A 17,054-nucleotide genomic window follows, 5' to 3' on the forward strand; every position below is an offset into this window, starting at 1 on the left:
TGAGAGATTTAAGAAATAACAATCTATTGGCCGCACAGCTGACATTCCCTATTCTTCCTACCTTAACCACTTCCCACCAACCATCCTTCTCTGCTCTGTTTTTCTCCATAGCACATATTACCACCTGACATCCTGATATTTTATTTGTTAATCTTTTTAATCATCTGTTTTGTCATTGTGGGGTGCCACAATAATAAGCAAGGGATCCTTGCTTGTTCCTCAGTTTACAGAGTAGTGCCTGGTATATGATTGTTATTCGGTAAAAGTATTTGAATGAATGAATGAATGAATGAATCTGACAAGAGTGGATTTTGCCTCTTTTTGAATGTCAGTCTACAGATAAAAGGGGGCTGTAATTATCACACGGAAAATCAGAGCGTGCATACTTTAATTTTAAATAAGTCCTTGCCTTACCTGCCTAGCTCTCCAACTGCGTTCTTTCATTGTCCTATTATGATCACCATAATGCAAATAGTCTTTAACTAGTTTGAAAAGGATGTTAGTCAGCCCAACACTGAGTACTTTTTGTCCATGGTTTCTCATTAAATTCTATTGTAATCTATAGTTTCTTGTAATTTAATCAAGATGAATTCAAAGTTGAGGTTCATAATTTTGATATTTCAGGTGCATAATCTCACTATATGAGGAATTTCTTCAAATGAATTAGAAAAACACTAATAACTCAACCAAGGGCAAAGGACATCAACTGACAGTCAAAAAAATATGGGGTTGTGGTAATAATGACTAAATAAACATGTAAGGTATTTAAAATCACTTATGAAAGAAATATACTTTGAGATTCACTTTTAACGAAAAATATCAAACATAAATCTTAAAAATAATAGCAACCATGTAGTTCATTCTTTACACAAAGCAGACAAGATTATAAATTGATTAAAATATTAAATGATCTGGCTAGTGGTATTAGTCACAGTTAAATAACTCATTCTCTGAAACCCAAACTCTTGGGAACATATCAAAGAAAAATGTAGGACATGTGGACTATTTACAAAGTTGTTAATCTGTTTTTAATTATTTGTTGCAAATAACTTCAGTTAGTTTGTAGCTCTTTGCTTTATTCTTTTTGAGGAAAGGAAGTACTTAAAGTTTATCACTCTATTTCTTTGTTTGTATTTGACCGAAACATGTTACTTATTGTTGTTTTTTTCCTCACTATTCTTTCTTGGCAGTTAGATCTCCTGATTGGAAATTGTTCTTTCTGTACTACATCTTTAGAAATTATTTTATAGGAGGTATATTGGTTTTAAAATCTCAAAGATTAACTTCTTTCCATCCCCACCAACCATTTCTTCAAAGTCAATTTTGCTGAATATAAAATCCTAAAGACAGTAATTTTTCTCTCAGCATTTCTCACACTATGAAGATTGTTTTCTTCCACCTTTAATTATTTCTGTTATGCAATTAGCAAAGCTGATAGTCAGTCTAATTGTCATTCCACTCTAGGTGATCTGATTTTCTCTCTGGTTGCATTTAAGATTTATCTTTGTTTGGTCCTTTTACCAAATGTATTTGTAAGTGGATTTTTAGATATTTTAAAATATATTTATCTTTCTTGGAAATTGTTGGGCCAAGCAGAGGATGGGTGACTGAACTAAATTCTGGAAACTCTTAACCACTATCACGTTGAATATTGCCTTGCCACTAAATTGCTCTTCTCTTCTTATAGTACCTTTCAAACATCTTAACCTATCCTTCATATTTTCACCATCTTTTTGTCTAAATTCAGTATTATTTCTTTATATATATTTTCCAGTTCATTAATTTTCTCTTCAGTTTTATCTATTTAATACATTCATGAAACTTTATTTCTAATTATTGTGTTTTTAATTTCTGGGAGTTCTTTTTGGTTTTACTTTCAAACTGGTCAAGTTATTTATTTGGTTTGTTATACTACAAATACATTTTATTCAAATATATATATATTAAACATATATTCTGTTGTGAATAATTTCTGCTTTTATAATCCTTATTGGTCTGATTTAATTTCTTTAGTTCTGCTGTCTATGATTTATGGCAGCTTTTTTCCTCATGTATTTGATAACTTCCTTATTACAGACTCATTTTCCCTCATACTTTATTTGTAGTGATTATTTGAAGCTTATCTTTAAAGTGTATTTTCCTAGTGAGGATTTATGTTTGCTTCTGCCTGGCTCCTGGGGCATTCTCAACACATGACCACTTCAAATACAGTTTCTGCCTGGGGATTTTCAAGCCACAGAGTTAGTATAAATTTCCAATAAAAAACTGTATAAGTAGAGGCTTGTGATCAGAAATTTTCAGTAGAGATGTGTTTTTTCCCCTGCTCCACTGTGAGCCAATACTTAAAGAGACAAGGTACTTTGTGTGCAAACACTCTCCTTCCCCACCCAAGGTTACTATTAGTGTGGTATCATTTTCGATTTGCACAGCTAGTTTTGTCTTCTATCTCCCCTGCACATGTCACTTGATAACCGAGGCTCTAAGCCCACCAGTTATAAGTAGGTGACCTCAGGGCAATTGCCGGACACCATGCTTGCTTACCAATGGCATCCTTTCTCCTTGTTTCTGGTCTCAGCACATTACCTTTTCTGAATAGGCAGCCTGGTTAAGCCTTAAAAGCATATTTAAATTTTTATTCAGCCTGTCAGCTTTTCAGCACTAGGAAGGGTTTCTCTGCACATCTCCCATAGTGTTGGAAAGGGAAAGCTCCTTGCATTAATTTTACAATGAGACCAAAATAGAATACTCTAAAAAGTAATAAGAAAGATTTGGTAAGACATTATTTCTCTTAGGTAATATTGTCAACTGTTTAAACAAAGTATTTTATAAATATGAGAGCGGCAGCCATAGCTGTCATTTTCATAAAATGAGATTTCAACAAGCCTGCCTCTGCATAATTTGCCTTTTCCCTATGTCAAAACAGAGTTCTCTTTACTTTCAGACTTGAATCAGTTTCTTTTTTTAAACCATGGCTCAGGATATGCCTTTTGGCCCTGTCTGGTGAGACTGTCATTTAAGAGTATCTCAGTGTTTTTGGCTGCCTTTTACAGTTTTGAAATCTATGTGCTTCCCTTTTTTCCAGGAGGAGAAGCAGGCATGAAACACACTTAGGAGCTAGGTTCAAAGAAAACATCTTGACTTCTAAGGCACAGTGAGAATCAAAAGCAAAACTCATACCCATTCATTAGATTTTTCTGATACAGTTACATTAGCTCATTAATACAAAACATCCCCAGTAAGTGAGTGTCCTGTGTGAGAATAATGAAAATTTCCTGGGCTTATTTTTACAGAACAGCTTAATTAGTGGCATATGATTTTTCTCATACCATATTTTGCAGCTTTAAATTATGAAAGTATAATCTAAGAAGTAGAAAATGTTTTATCTCTTACAATATTTTTAAAGAGAGGGCACTTTAGCAAATAAAGTCTACTTTTTTAAAAAAAATTCTTTGAAAGTTTGCAAACTTTTTTTATACAGATGACTCTTTCCTATAGATCAGAAGATCATATTACTTTGGAATATTTCTTAAAATATAAGGGCTCATGCTCATAGTCTCCACAATAAAAAAAACCTTCTCTAATAATTTTGAGTAAATGTGCTCTTCTAAATGTGATGTTCTATTAAGGCTGTTATTTTTTTTTTTAATTCTATTTCAACTCAACTATGCAAGACCTCCTGAACTAGCAGACAGCCATATGGTTGAGGAAGAAGCTTTGGAGTTTCAACTTCAGGAACTTTCGGGTTGTTTACGTGTCCAGTGTCTAAAATTAGAAGATGTTAAAAATTTTCAACTCTCTGTAAAAGGCTTTCATTTAATCAATGATTATTTTTGAATAGGCTTTGCCATGAAAGGAAGAAAGAATAAGACAACTTTTGTGACATTTGAAGAATTGGAAAAAAATTACCTAAGTATATTTTCCTTAATATTTTCTTTTATAAGTTAACTTTATTGGATATATTTCCAATGCTTTGCTGACCGTCAGTAAAGTTTCTCTCTCCTTCCCTTCCTCTCTCCCTTCTTCCCCTTCCTCTCTCCCTCCCTCCCTCCTTTTCTACAAATGCATAATTAAATGAAAACACAAGACACCTATGTAGTTAGCCATTCTATTAGGAAATCAAGCTATTGAAACTCATATTCTCCACTAGTCACTTGGTAGCTGAAACTATGTTAAGCAAAGACATCAAGAGATTGGTTTGATGTGCTAATATTGAAAACTCAAGCCTATTACATAATGGCATCACCAGAGTGCAAACGCCCAAAGGCTTCTTCAATAAGATTACAACCTTGACATTTTTAGTGTTCGTGTGATCCTCAACTCTCAGAATGATCTACAGATGCTTGTTAAAATACAGGCGTCTGGAGCCTACTCAAAGAATATGACTAAATAAATCTGAACTGGTGATCTTTGATAATTCACAAGCTCATTTCAGAGTAACCAGAATTATTAATACCCCAGGCTTATGAGCCAGATTGCCTGAGTTTGAGTCCTAATTTTGCCACTTCCTAGCTGTGTGATTTTAGGAAAGATGCTTAATCTCTCTATACCCCAATTTTCTCATCTGTAAAGCTGACATGATAATAATGCTCACCTTCAAAGGGATTTTAGGGAAAACAGATAATGTAATGCATACAAAGTGCTTAGAATAATGCCTGGTGGATAATTATCATCCTATTATGTTAACTATTATGATTAATGATGATTCTCTCTTGACAATTAAAATGCTAGAACAACAGCAAAGAGATCATTCATCCTTATTTTGATAATTTTTTTTGTTTGATTGGCACCTGGCATTAGTTTTCTATGTAAAAAAAATAGTAAAGTCAAAGACCCATAAAACACAGACTCTGTCTTCAAATGACCAACGATTTTGGAAAGTCTAGAGATCTCATAAGAAGCAAGATAGCGAATGGGTACTAAGCTGGAGGAAAAAAAACAATATTGAAAACAGAGTGTTGTTGAACCAACTTAGAATGAGAGCTTAACTACAGCTATCTTTCCATGGAATTTTTTTTTAACAGATACCATTTCTTCGTTTGGCTGAAGCTTTCTTTTGAAACTGATCAACTTTTTTGAGGTATTTTGTGCTGACATATCTTGAGTTATACTCAAAAACACCTTTGAACAAGTTTCACAAACATTTATTTTGCAGTAGCCATTAACTCATTCATCTTACTTTTTTATATGACACTGTATCCACTCTATATTTTTTCAGTATTCCAAAATCACTGAATTTTTAAGTTACCCCTATGGTAGAGTATTTTTGAAACAGCATTAAATATATCAGGGCCTACAGGATACCATTTTGTTTTAATTCAAAGTGCATACAATTTATGGGATACTAGTGCCTATGTAAAGATATCAGGGCTAACTATTGGCAACTAAAAGAGTCAGCATAACTATTATTTTATATAAGTTAAACATATAGAGGTCTCCTGTATCTAGACATGTAGCAGGCTTTTCAAATGTGAGAAATGATAAAATCTCTCAGACTTGCAAAGTAAAAAGACACGTTTACCATGACAAAAGATGACATAAGCAAAATTTGCAGTGTGGATAGGTTGAGGATTTCCCAGATAAAGTTCTGGTTCTTTTTTGGCTTAACAGTTCTTCCTTCAATCTTTCTCTTTTTTTCTCACATTTTACAATAGCAAGAAGAAAGGAGGCTGTGCCTTCACCATTTTGCTTAGAAATCTTCTCAGTTAAATATCCAAGATCAATATTTTCACATATCTATGAGATATAATTCGGCTAAGTTTTCTGCCACCGTATACTGACATATTAGCCTATTCTCACACTGCTAATAAAGACATACCTGAGGCTGGGTAATTTTTAAGGAAAAAGAAGTTTAATGGACTCACAGTTCCACATCGCTGGGGAGGGCCTCACAATCATGGCGGAAGGTGAAGGAGGAGAAAAACCACGTCTTATATGGCAACAAGCAAGACAACTTGTGTAGGGGAACTCCCATTTATAAAACCATTAGATCTCGTGAGACTTATTCACTACCAGGAGAACAGTATGGGGAAAATTGCCCCCGTGATTCAATTATCTCCACCTGGCCCTGCCTTTGACATGTGGGGATTGTTAAAATTCGAAGTGAGATTTGAGTGGGGGCACAGCCAAACCATATCAACTGATGATCTCCTTTCCTACAATTTCCAATAACACTTTCCTCATTTCCACCTGTATCCTGTTCAGTAGCACTTTTAATGTCCATATTTGTACCAGCAGTCTGTTCAGGATGATTTATGTATTCCCTAAGATGATACAGATTTTCTCTACCATGCCTCTCACTGTCTTCTGAGGCCTCACTAGCAGAGTTAACATCCATATTTCTACTAATAATGTGTTCAAGGCAACCTAGGTTTTTATTTTATTTTATTTTTTATTATTATACTTTAAGTTCTAGGGTACATGTGCACAATGTGCAGGTTTGTTACATATGTATATATGTGCCATGTTGGTGTGCTGCACCCATTAACTCGTCATTTACATTAAGTATATCTCCTAATGCTATCCCTTCCCCCTCCCCCCACCCTGCAATCTAGGTTTTTAAAATGCTGGCTCCACACAATTCTTCCAGCCTTTGCCATTGCCCAACACCAAAGACAGTTTGACATTTAGTTTCCTATTACTATTGTAACAAATTACTCCCGAACTTGGTGCTTAACACAACACACATTTATTATCTTACAGTTTGTGGAAGTCTGAAGTTTGAAATGAGTCTCATTAGACTAAAACCTAGGTGATGGCAGGGCTACTTTCTGTTCCAAAGACTCTAAGGGAGGACAATCTTCTAGCCTTATTCATCTTCTAGAGGCTGCACATATTCCTTGGCTAAGCCCCTTCTATTTTCTTTTCTTTTTCTTTTTCTTTTTTTTTTTTTTGAGACGAAGTCTCGCTCTTGTCGCCCAGGCTGGAGTGCAATGGAGTGATCTTGGCTCACTGCAACCTCCGCCTCCCAGGTTCAAGCAATTCTCCTGCCCCAGCCTCCCAAGTAGCTGGGATTACAGGCACCTGCCACCATGCCCAGCTAATTTTTTTGTATTTTTAGTAGAGATGGGGTTTCACCATGTTGGTCAGGCTGGTCTCGAACTCCTGACCTCAAGTGATCCACCCGCATCGGCCTCCCAAAGTGCTGGGATTACAGGCGTGAGCCACTGCACCAGGCCCCTTTTCTATTTTCAAAGCCAGCAATTGCTGAATCAATTCTTTCTAACATAGCATCACTCCGACTCTGACTCTATTGCTTTAATCTTTCTTTCACAAGGACCCTTTTGATTGCATTTGGTTCACCCACCTAATCTGGAATAATATTCCCATCTCAAGACTAGCTGATTAGTAACCCTAATTCTATCTGCATCCTTACTTCTCTCTTGCCATGTAAAACTGCATATTCACAGGTTCTAAGGATTAGCAGGTAGACATCTTTGGAGTGCCATTATTCTACCTACCACTGTATTTACTGCTCACAAACACCAATTACTTGGCAAAAATACAGTGGACAATATTTCTGTTACCATCAGAATCTCTTCTAGTCCAGGCTGCTTTGTGAATGTCTATAGCAGTACTAGAAATGCATGGACGCCAACCTAATAAAATCTAGTTTTTCTAACTAGAGCTTTACATTCATACAAAAGAGACATTTTGGAGTCTTTGCATCATCTTACTGCAAGTTACCAGTGTAAACTTTAACCAGGTACATTAAAACAAATTGAAAATGAATAATACTAAGAAAAGGAGGCAATAAGGAGCCAGAAGTTTATCTTATTTTTCTTATATTTGAGAGGTTATCCTGATTTGGTAAACAATACAATCCACAGTTTGTTCGTTTGCTAAAAATAAAACAAAGCTCTGCCCCTGACATATATGTAACACTTCTCTCATTTCTACCCTTTTGCTGTTCTCTCTTTCTTAATTCCCCTTGGTTTATGAATTTATTATGGTCCACAAAGTCAGTAGAGATGAAACCATTAGTCCCATTACTTTATTTGAACTGACATGGCAATAATAACCCAGAAAAATAAAATGTGGGTTCTAAAAATCCCTGAATTTAGAAAGATTCATACAATGTGTTTTGAGGCTTATCATACTTAATGCCTTGAGAGTAGATCAGTGCTTTTCAAACTTTAATGTGCATAGGAATCACTTGAGGATTCTGTTAAATGGATATTCTGATTCAGTTGGTTTGGAGAGGGGCCTGAACTTCTGTACTTCCAACAAGATTGTAGGTTATGGGATACTGCTAATATAGAAACCATACTCTGAGTAGCAAGGATTTAGATACTATCTCTAGTTGCCATTGTCCTTTCATTTGCAAGTGTGAAAGTAACGTACACTTAAATGCTTTCGTACTGTTGTCAATTGTGGGTTGTAGGTACAAGAAAAACAAAGCATCTTGAGAGGAGATAAAAATATCTTGAGCTTTTCTGCCAGCATCAACATGGCCAGGGAGATTGCTTTACACTGAATAATTTTCCCTGTTAACATTTTTATTAAGTTGTCATGACAACTTTCTTATTCTCCATAAAGTGGAGGAAAGTAGGTTTTAACCCATAAGTCAACTTTAAGAAAGAAGATTGGACCTGGAAGATGATGAAATATTCAGGTATTCATTTATCCACTCAGCAGGCATTTCAGTGAATCCCGTTATGAACCATGTTCATTGCTAGGAAATTAGGCTGTGAAGATTAGTATTTCCCTAACATCAAGGAACTCTTGTTACTTTTTTAGAGCATATCAAACATCCAGATTACAGAATGTCTTTTGCAGTCACCTTTTGGTGGTTCTAACCACCCTTATGCTTAGATTGGTTGCTTCCTCTTCTTCCCCATTGTCTGACAGTCAGAAAGGATAGAGGAGGAAGAAGACAAGATACTCTCCAGTTGAGAGCCTACCCTTGGTAAAACTCCGTAGCTCCTGGCAGAATGTACTGGGGTCAAATGCAATACTAATCAAGGAGTTTGGTGTGCTATAAAACTTGAGAATAGTAAAAGTAGAAATTAATGGGTTAAACAAGTCATTTTCCAGAATGAAAGGAATATTGGTGATGGTATCAGTAGACGAAGACAACAGCAACAACAAAGTCTTTATACAAACCTGCCACACATGACAACTGCGGATCAGGCATCTGAACCCTGCCTATCTTTCCACCATATCTTCCTACACTTTTCTTTCTGTACTTTTATTTCTACCAGATGGTATTACTCCTTGTTTCTTGAATAACAGTGCCATGCATTTCCAACCTCTATATGTTTGCTCAGAAGTTTCCCTCTGTCAGAAAAAAACAAAAACAACAACAAAGTCCTCTATTTTATATTTTTCCAAATATGACCAATCCTTCAAGTCCTATCTCTAATACTGTTCCTTTATGAACTCTGTCAGACAATATCTCATTTTCTTCTGAATGTTCATAGCATTTACTTAAAAATAGTATGACTTCCCTCTTCCTTTTACTAATGAATTACTGTGTATTTTTTAAGTTTCCTTCTACATCTGAAGTTCTAAATATTCTTAGTACAAATGTCCTACTGATCTAAAAGAGTATCATGGGTTAAATGTAGAGGAAGAGAAGTTTCTGAGATGGCAGGAAGGCAAAAGTTTCTGTGACTACCTGTACTTACATTGCTGACTTTCTTAACTGTTCTTGACTTATTTAAATGGTTTTTGTTTCCTGATTCTGATTAATGTTCACTATGAGATAAGCACAGTAGGCAAGACTGGGAGAAAGTTTGCAAATGTGATTAGCTTAAAATGGGACCAGATTAGATGGTGTATTTGGGGAAGATATAAAAGAGGAAGATAACCATGAACTGAATTGAATTGAAAAGAGATCACATGAAGATCATGATTAATTGTTAATTCACAATGGAACAGGAAGATGGGACTTTTTTAAGTCAGAAAGGTGACTAAAAGCTTAATATCACAACACACACATAGGTAACAAATAGAACTAAATGCACTGAACCAGACGGAAGCCAGACCTTACTGAAAAGATGTAAAATCTCTGTAACCATAAAATTGCATCTGCAAATGAGTAGATTGGCTTCAAATCTGAAAACCATAACAAGAAAGTCATCAGCGCAGATGTCAACTTCCCTAGCAGAAATGTTGGAGCTTTTAACTGTGGAAAACCACAGTTTTTCCAGACCAGTACATAGTGGAGAAGACATGTTTTTGTTTTTCTTTTTAAGTGGGCCAAATTTTCCTGGAGTCCCCTCCAATTTTTCTCTTTTTCTTTTTTTTTCTTTTTTTTTTTGTCCCCTGCCCCTAGGTCTCTGTCTCCACACAGTAATTTCTGGCATGGCGATTGGGCGGCTGCAGAGACCAAGACTCAGTTCCCCTGCCCTAGTCTGAGCCTAGTGGGTGGGACTCAGCGCAGAGTCAGTTTTCCAGAAGCAGGTTTCGGTGCAGAGTTTTCCTACACTTTTTCTGCGCTAGAGCAGCGAGCAGCCTGGAACAGACCCAGGCGGAGGACACCTGTGGGGGAGGGAGCGCCTGGAGGAGCTTAGGGACCCCAGCCCTGCGTGATCTCACCATGGTGCGTTTTGGCTGCTACTTTCTTTTTCAGTCTTTCCGTGCAGAGAAGGGGAGGAGGCGGGGAGAGGTCTGAAAAAATCGAATGCCTTATGGAAAGGAACTGCAAGGGTTCCTTGGGGGTGATCAAAGAGGGAGACACAGACAGACACAGAGAGACAAAGGCAAGGAGGGCTGTCTGGGAGCCACGCGGGCGATACAGTTTCCGAGGCACGCCGCGTCCCGCCCAGCCTGTTGAGCAGGTAGACACGAGCGACTCAAGCGTAAGTGCCGCTGCCGCGAGTGCCCAGGGTGCACTCGCGCGGGGATTGACAGGTGCCACTGCAGGGTCCCCTCTCCCGCTCACCGCCTGCCACCCCTGACGCTTGCTCTCTTTCTCCCTTCGCAGTGCGGATTTCCGAGGCGCGCCCTGGAGCTGCTAGAGATCCGGAAGCACAGCCCCGAGGTGTGCGAAGCCACCAAGTAAGTGGTCGCTGCATCCCCACGCGGGTTGGGGCTCTTCAGACAGGCGGTCCCTCTTCCGGGACCCCGGCTTGGGCTGGGTCTCCTTCCTCTCCTGAGAAACCTTCGGTACGCTCCCAGCTGCCCAGCCCTGGGAAGCCAGCGCCGGGTTCCCACGCTGAGGAGGAGCGAGAGGAAAGGAGAGGACGCCCGAGGGGCCGGCCCAGGGCCCGGGGGACCCGCGGCGCCCGAGGGAGGAGCACTGACGGGGCTGGGCGCCGGGCAGCGCCGCGCCGGCTGCTGCGCTCGCGGGGCCGGGCCGTGAGAACGCGCGGGGCGCGCCGAGGCAGCTGCTCTCCCACGGCCAGGGCGCCCGGGCCGCAGAGCCCACCAGCCCCGTGCAGCGCTGCGGCCTCCAGCGCGCCGGCAGGCAAGCGAGCGGGCGCAGCTGGGGGATGCCTGGACCCCGGAGGCAGCAGGGCTGGAGGCGGCGGCGGGCTTCAGGGCAACTTCACCCGGCCCGCTGCGGCGTGGGTAAGAGGCACGTCCTCCTCCACAGCAAAAGCTGCGATCGCTGGGCTGCCCAGAGAAAGCAGCCGGCTAACTTCCAGCGGCTGCGGAGCGGCTCCACGAGGTGTGCGCGTGTGTGCGAGAGAGACAGAATGATTTACTGCTTAGCAGTCCCATTTCTGTTTTCGTTAGGACTGCGGCTCTTGGAGAAACCGTGAGCAGGGGGCCACCGCGGTCTCCGCGCCTGTCTGCACCCTGTCGCCTGAGCTCCTGACAGTGACAATGGTGTGAGGGGCTGCGTTGCAATGTGGTCATGTGATTTCAGGCTATGGATTTCGTGCGTCTTTCTTTGCTCACTGATTTTCACATGGTTATTCTTTCATTTTGCACTCGATAAACAGTTTACATCTTCTGAAGTAAGCCAGAAGATTGTACAGCTCACTTAACGATGACTGGTTGAAGGCATCTTGATTTCCAACCTATGGAAATAGTGCTGAGTTTTAAATAGGACAGATTTTTTTTTCTTTCATTTGAACTTCAGTTATAACATATCGATAGTGATGTTTTAGGATCAGTCCTCCTATGGTAATTTCACTAAATGCCTATTTAATGAATTATTGATTTGATTTCATACATCTCTACCACTTGCTAGAACTGTCTTTGTAGGAACGTCAAACTTTCCTGTTACGTATAGGTAAGCGTAGAAGCACTTGATATAATTTTTTTTTATCTTGGTTCATAGTGTAGAAGTGGTCTGCTGCTTTTCCTAAAATTGCTATACATATTTTTTCTTTAAGAGTAATCATTTCAGGTACCTTATTATGTACAGGGGTAAAAAATTAACACGTTATGATAGCAACGATGTAACCAAAATAAGCAACACTTGATTGGTCTGAAAGTTATATATATAAGCTTTATTATTCCTTCAGTGGAAATTGTCTATGCAGTCTATGCTTTGTTCAGCCATTAAACAACTGGGTCTATGGATCTTCTTCAAGGGGCCGTGAAGTCCCTAAAATTGTATTTAAACATTAGAGTGGCTGCATTTTAAGGGCGATAGTACAGAGTCAAATATCCAAAATGTACCTGTGTCCTAATAGAAAATTAAGGACCATGGGGTAAAAACACGTAAGCCACACTTTTTCTTATCAAAACAACAGGCTGTCTACATACAGCCTGCAGACATAGGCTAGAAGGAAAATTCTAGAACAATTAAATGGTGTTACAGTAGTTAAATATTTCACATAAAATAGACCAGATGTATGTATTTTAATGTATTAGGAAACAGGTCTGTGAAGTGTATTTAGTAGAAATTTGTAATTAATAGATGGTACCTTATATTTATAATTAGAAGGTATATTTATACTTTATATTGTAAGATCTCTTTCTATTATACGACAGAAAATAAAAATTATATTTTTGTCTTTGAAATCCAATCAAAATATAAAGTACTTATGCTTGGTATAGTGTCTCAGTGTATGAAATATAAATAGCCCCTTAAAGGTCTTGCTTCTAGATATTCAGGTATTAAATAACATGATTAAAATAGTTTTCTGTCATTCGGAGAATGAGGAAGGAAATATAAAATTATTTTATTTATTTATGGCAATACCAAAAACAAAAGTGTGAAAAATTTCACAATGCTTTAGTACTTATAACTCTTATAACTATGTATTATTAAGGGATCTTTCTTAAGACATTTTGAAAAGCTATTTTAATATTTCACTACAAACTTAAGTGATAATATTAAAGTATATCTATTACAAATACATCAGTAAAATATTTTATGACCGAATTTTAAGAATTTTGTCATATTTTTCAAATGAAATTGAAAAAAATTAAATCTTTATCTAACATCACTTTTATCGACACGTTGATAGTGTATAACTTTGAATTTTTTCAGAAACTATACAAGGGAAATTAAATCCTGCATTTGCATTTGCTAACAATTAATGAGTGTGGACTGAGGATAATATTTCTTTCTTTACAGGTTAGTTTAAAATAACATGATCTGTACCCCCATAATTCTAATTAACCTTTTTTCAGAACTAAATAAACATCAAATTAGCCACCAGAATGAATCTCTACAAGTAAGGGGAAATGGAAAGGTAAAGCAATATTGCAGGAATACAAGCCAAAAAGTATGCCCATTAATGGGAAAAATTTTTGGAGGAAGCTGTTACTCAGAATGACTTTTTCTGTCAGATTCACTAAGAAGTTGCTTGGCTTTTATTTGTGAGAATATTCCATTTTGATGGCGTTATTTTTACACTGGTTAATTAAAAATTTTTACCCAAGCCACTTTTCTTAAACATTTCCATTTATTACTTTTCTGCACATTTGTAAAAACAAATTTTTTTTCTAAAGTATCAATAATTAAAGATATTTTTGGCTCTTGACCATCTACATTCATTCTGGAACAGTTTGTTTTGGGTGTCTACATCTTGACTTGATACAAGAAGAGCTTTTGTCAATGTTTAGTTACTAGTTGATTTACTTTGGGTGAAGTAATTTCCTGGCTATCCTGAATCATATCTGCTTCTTTTATTTTCTTTCAGAACATTTTGAAATGTCTTACCTATTATATATGTATTTTTTCTTCTTCCCTGGGTTCATGCCAATAGGCTTCATCTCCCTATAGCCTCGAAGGCTTACAGAGGATGAACAGAGTTATTTTGGAGGGGTGAAGGAAGAGCTGTAGAGTGGGCTTCCCCCTCAGCCCACAGTAGGAGAGAATGGCTACATCTTAAAACTTGAGAGACTCTGGAGCAGGCTCTTCCTTGCCACAAGAATGTGCCTCACAGCCTGTAGTTTCTAACTTCTGGTATGCTTTCTGGCCATTAAATAATATTTCATTAAAACAAATCTTTCATTTTATAAAATTGAGGCCAAGTCAAATTAATTAACTCACATACCAAGTCCTCTATCTCACCGTACTAAGAATTAGCAGGAAGCCAACGCGAGACAATGGCTTTGAGAGTGAACACCTTCTTAGGGGAAGCAAATGGGGCAGACCCATTTCTTAATCCTGACCTTTTTTTTTTTTTCTAGGTCCAGCCTATCTATTTATCCCCTTTTGCTATGTCACATGACATTGAAAGTACCTATTTAAACCTCTGCATCTCCCACTAAATTCAAATCTCCTTCACGGTATCCAATGTTGGATCTATAGTGCTTGGTGCATAGTAGGTGTCTAAAGAGCTTAACATTGTTGTCAATGTTTTTCTTGAATTAAGGCTTGTTTGTGCTTTGATGCTACCTCATGGAGCTATGGTCTTGGTGACAGAGAACCTTGTGTACTCTTCTGTCATATAGTTTGTAGCCTCTTCAGAATTGCTTGTAAACTGTTATTTATTTCACCAACAATTTTAACTCTGCTCCAACCCTTAAATCTCTTGCCACTAGACCTACCAGAACCTGCCTTCCCAATGTCAGCTTCACTTTTAATGTTTGCTTTACCTTCCTTGCTGTTGATTTAGCTGGACAAAGAGACATAACTGTATCTTGTGGCCAACTACCAATTGCTTCACTTCAATTTCAGCTTAGAGGATACTTAACAGTGCTATGCAGCTATTTTATTCTTTTTTAGTTAATTTCATATCAAATTCTCCATGGTACATATTCTGGATTTTTCCAGGTTTTCTTGTCTACTCAGATTATCTCCAGACTTCATTCTTAGCGGAGGACCATACTTTTTAATTCACAGAGGATGTTAAGGTCAGTTTTGGCAAATTATTTGTCAACACTCATCTTGAATACAGTAAGCATTTCTTTGACCAACTCTGAGCATAAGAACTCTTTTCTTATATTCAGCTATCAAATTTGTCTCTATAATATTTATATCTTTAATTTTTACCTCTTAGAGTATTTATACAAAATGCTTTTACATCTAACAACTCTTAATAGTGTCTAAGATAATACTCAGTTTCTTCAACCCATGCTTATTTATCATGGGTTTTGAGTCTCTTTGTTACCAGGGCTTTTCTCTTTTGGATGCACTTCTGTTTTTATTAAAGTGTGATCCCCAGAGTTGAACATAGAGGATTGTCCTCTGATATATTTATCTTTTCTGGATGTCATATAGTAAATCAACCTGAAATCTATTCAACTCTTTCCACCCCCACTTTTTTTTTGCACTCATACAACACTGTTTAATTATGTATCTTTTTTGCACATTCTTCTGCAAATACACTTATTTTCCCCACCGAATTTTATGTTTGGCCACTTGATTTGGGACTTTTACAAATACTTACTGCAATTAAATTTAATCATTACCTTTAGTTAGCCTGTTGTTCCAGAAAGTCAAGGTCGTCTTGGATTCTGAGTCCTTGATACAGATTAGCCATTCTCACCAATTTAGAGGAATTAACAGATTTGATCAGGATGTAATTAACATCTTCATCCAAGTAACTATCTACAATGCTGAACTGGAACCACCTTTGACATGTTCCTAGACACCTTCCTTTACGTTAGACTCCTGCTTTACATTAGTCCATAAATTATTCCTCTTTATAAGGCCGTTCAACCAGTTATATAGTCAAATAACTCTCTTTGAAGTTTGCATTCCTTTGTATGACTTAAGAGGGTATACTGAGATAGACTTCATCAAATTCCTCCCTGAAATGAGTCTCCATTTTCTGCAGAATAGATGTCAAGTAACTGCCTTTAAAAACAAAAGGAGATAACTAGGTTAGTTGATAAAGATAGGTTCCTGTGACCTCTCCTTAGCTTGTAGATAACAGCACTTCACATTTTGAATGCTTGCATGCCATGTTTGTAATCATCTCTTTGGAATAGTACCTGCAATTAATGTCCAGCTCTCTAAATTATAGCTGATGGAATCCACCTTCCCAGTTTTGAAAATTGAGGCAATGGTTGGACTCTGTCAACACTTCCCTTCATCACAATATTTTTAAAGATGACTTTAACAATTCCTTTATTTTATCCACGCGTGCTTTCAATATTTGTAGTGTAATTTCTCCAAATTAATGGATTTAAACTCATTTAGAATATTTGATATCATTCTACATTCTGGACCTTAAATTTGTTATTTTTAGTTTTGTCCTACTTTTATAAGTATGGATATTATTTTCTTAAGGAATGGATATGAAACAAAACAAGAGCAGAGTAGTTCTGCCTGTTTGTTCATGTACTGTGATCTGAATATCTTTATCCAGTGCACTCTTCCTATATCTAATAAAAATGCCATTATCATCACTTTATCTGGCAATCATAGCAAGAATTAAAAGGACATTTTTTCTTTTTTTTTGCAAGCTTCAACTTATTATATGTCTTATATTTTATAACACTCTTCTTAGAGACTCAGCCACTATTTTGTACTTCTTGCAATAAAGTTTATTATGGATTATGCTTGTCACTGAGGAAGATACAAAGCAAAGTTTATGACATACACTCCTTGACTTGAAGGAATTTAAAGTCTGCATGAACAAAACCAAGAAATAGTCTCAGAATTATACATGTCAGCACTTAACAATGAGCATAATATTTGTAGAATAGTTTTAATAAGTTTTAAAGAAGTTAGGAGAAGGAAGAGAGTTCGGTAA

General features: G+C 37.4%; 1 protein-coding gene across 6 annotated transcripts in view; it reads left to right on the plus strand.

Annotated features, from left to right (window-relative positions):
• Positions 1–10,314: 10,314 nt before the first annotated feature.
• The window catches only part of GUCY1A1 (guanylate cyclase 1 soluble subunit alpha 1), a 73,151-nt gene continuing 66,411 nt past the window's right edge, over positions 10,315–17,054 (plus strand). The window contains exons 1-2 of one of the 6 annotated variants that reach the window (XM_063638314.1): positions 10,315–10,543; positions 10,928–11,001. The gene's annotated coding sequence lies outside the window, so the exon portion shown is untranslated. Of the gene's footprint in view, positions 10,544–10,574; positions 10,803–10,927; positions 11,002–11,319; positions 11,615–17,054 lie in introns of those variants that run through there. The other 5 variants (XM_055276215.2, XM_063638312.1, XM_063638310.1 and 2 more) reach the window with 5 other exon arrangements.

This window comes from Symphalangus syndactylus, chromosome 4, assembly GCF_028878055.3.
Source record: "Symphalangus syndactylus isolate Jambi chromosome 4, NHGRI_mSymSyn1-v2.1_pri, whole genome shotgun sequence".
Taxonomy (NCBI): Eukaryota; Metazoa; Chordata; class Mammalia; order Primates; family Hylobatidae; genus Symphalangus; species Symphalangus syndactylus.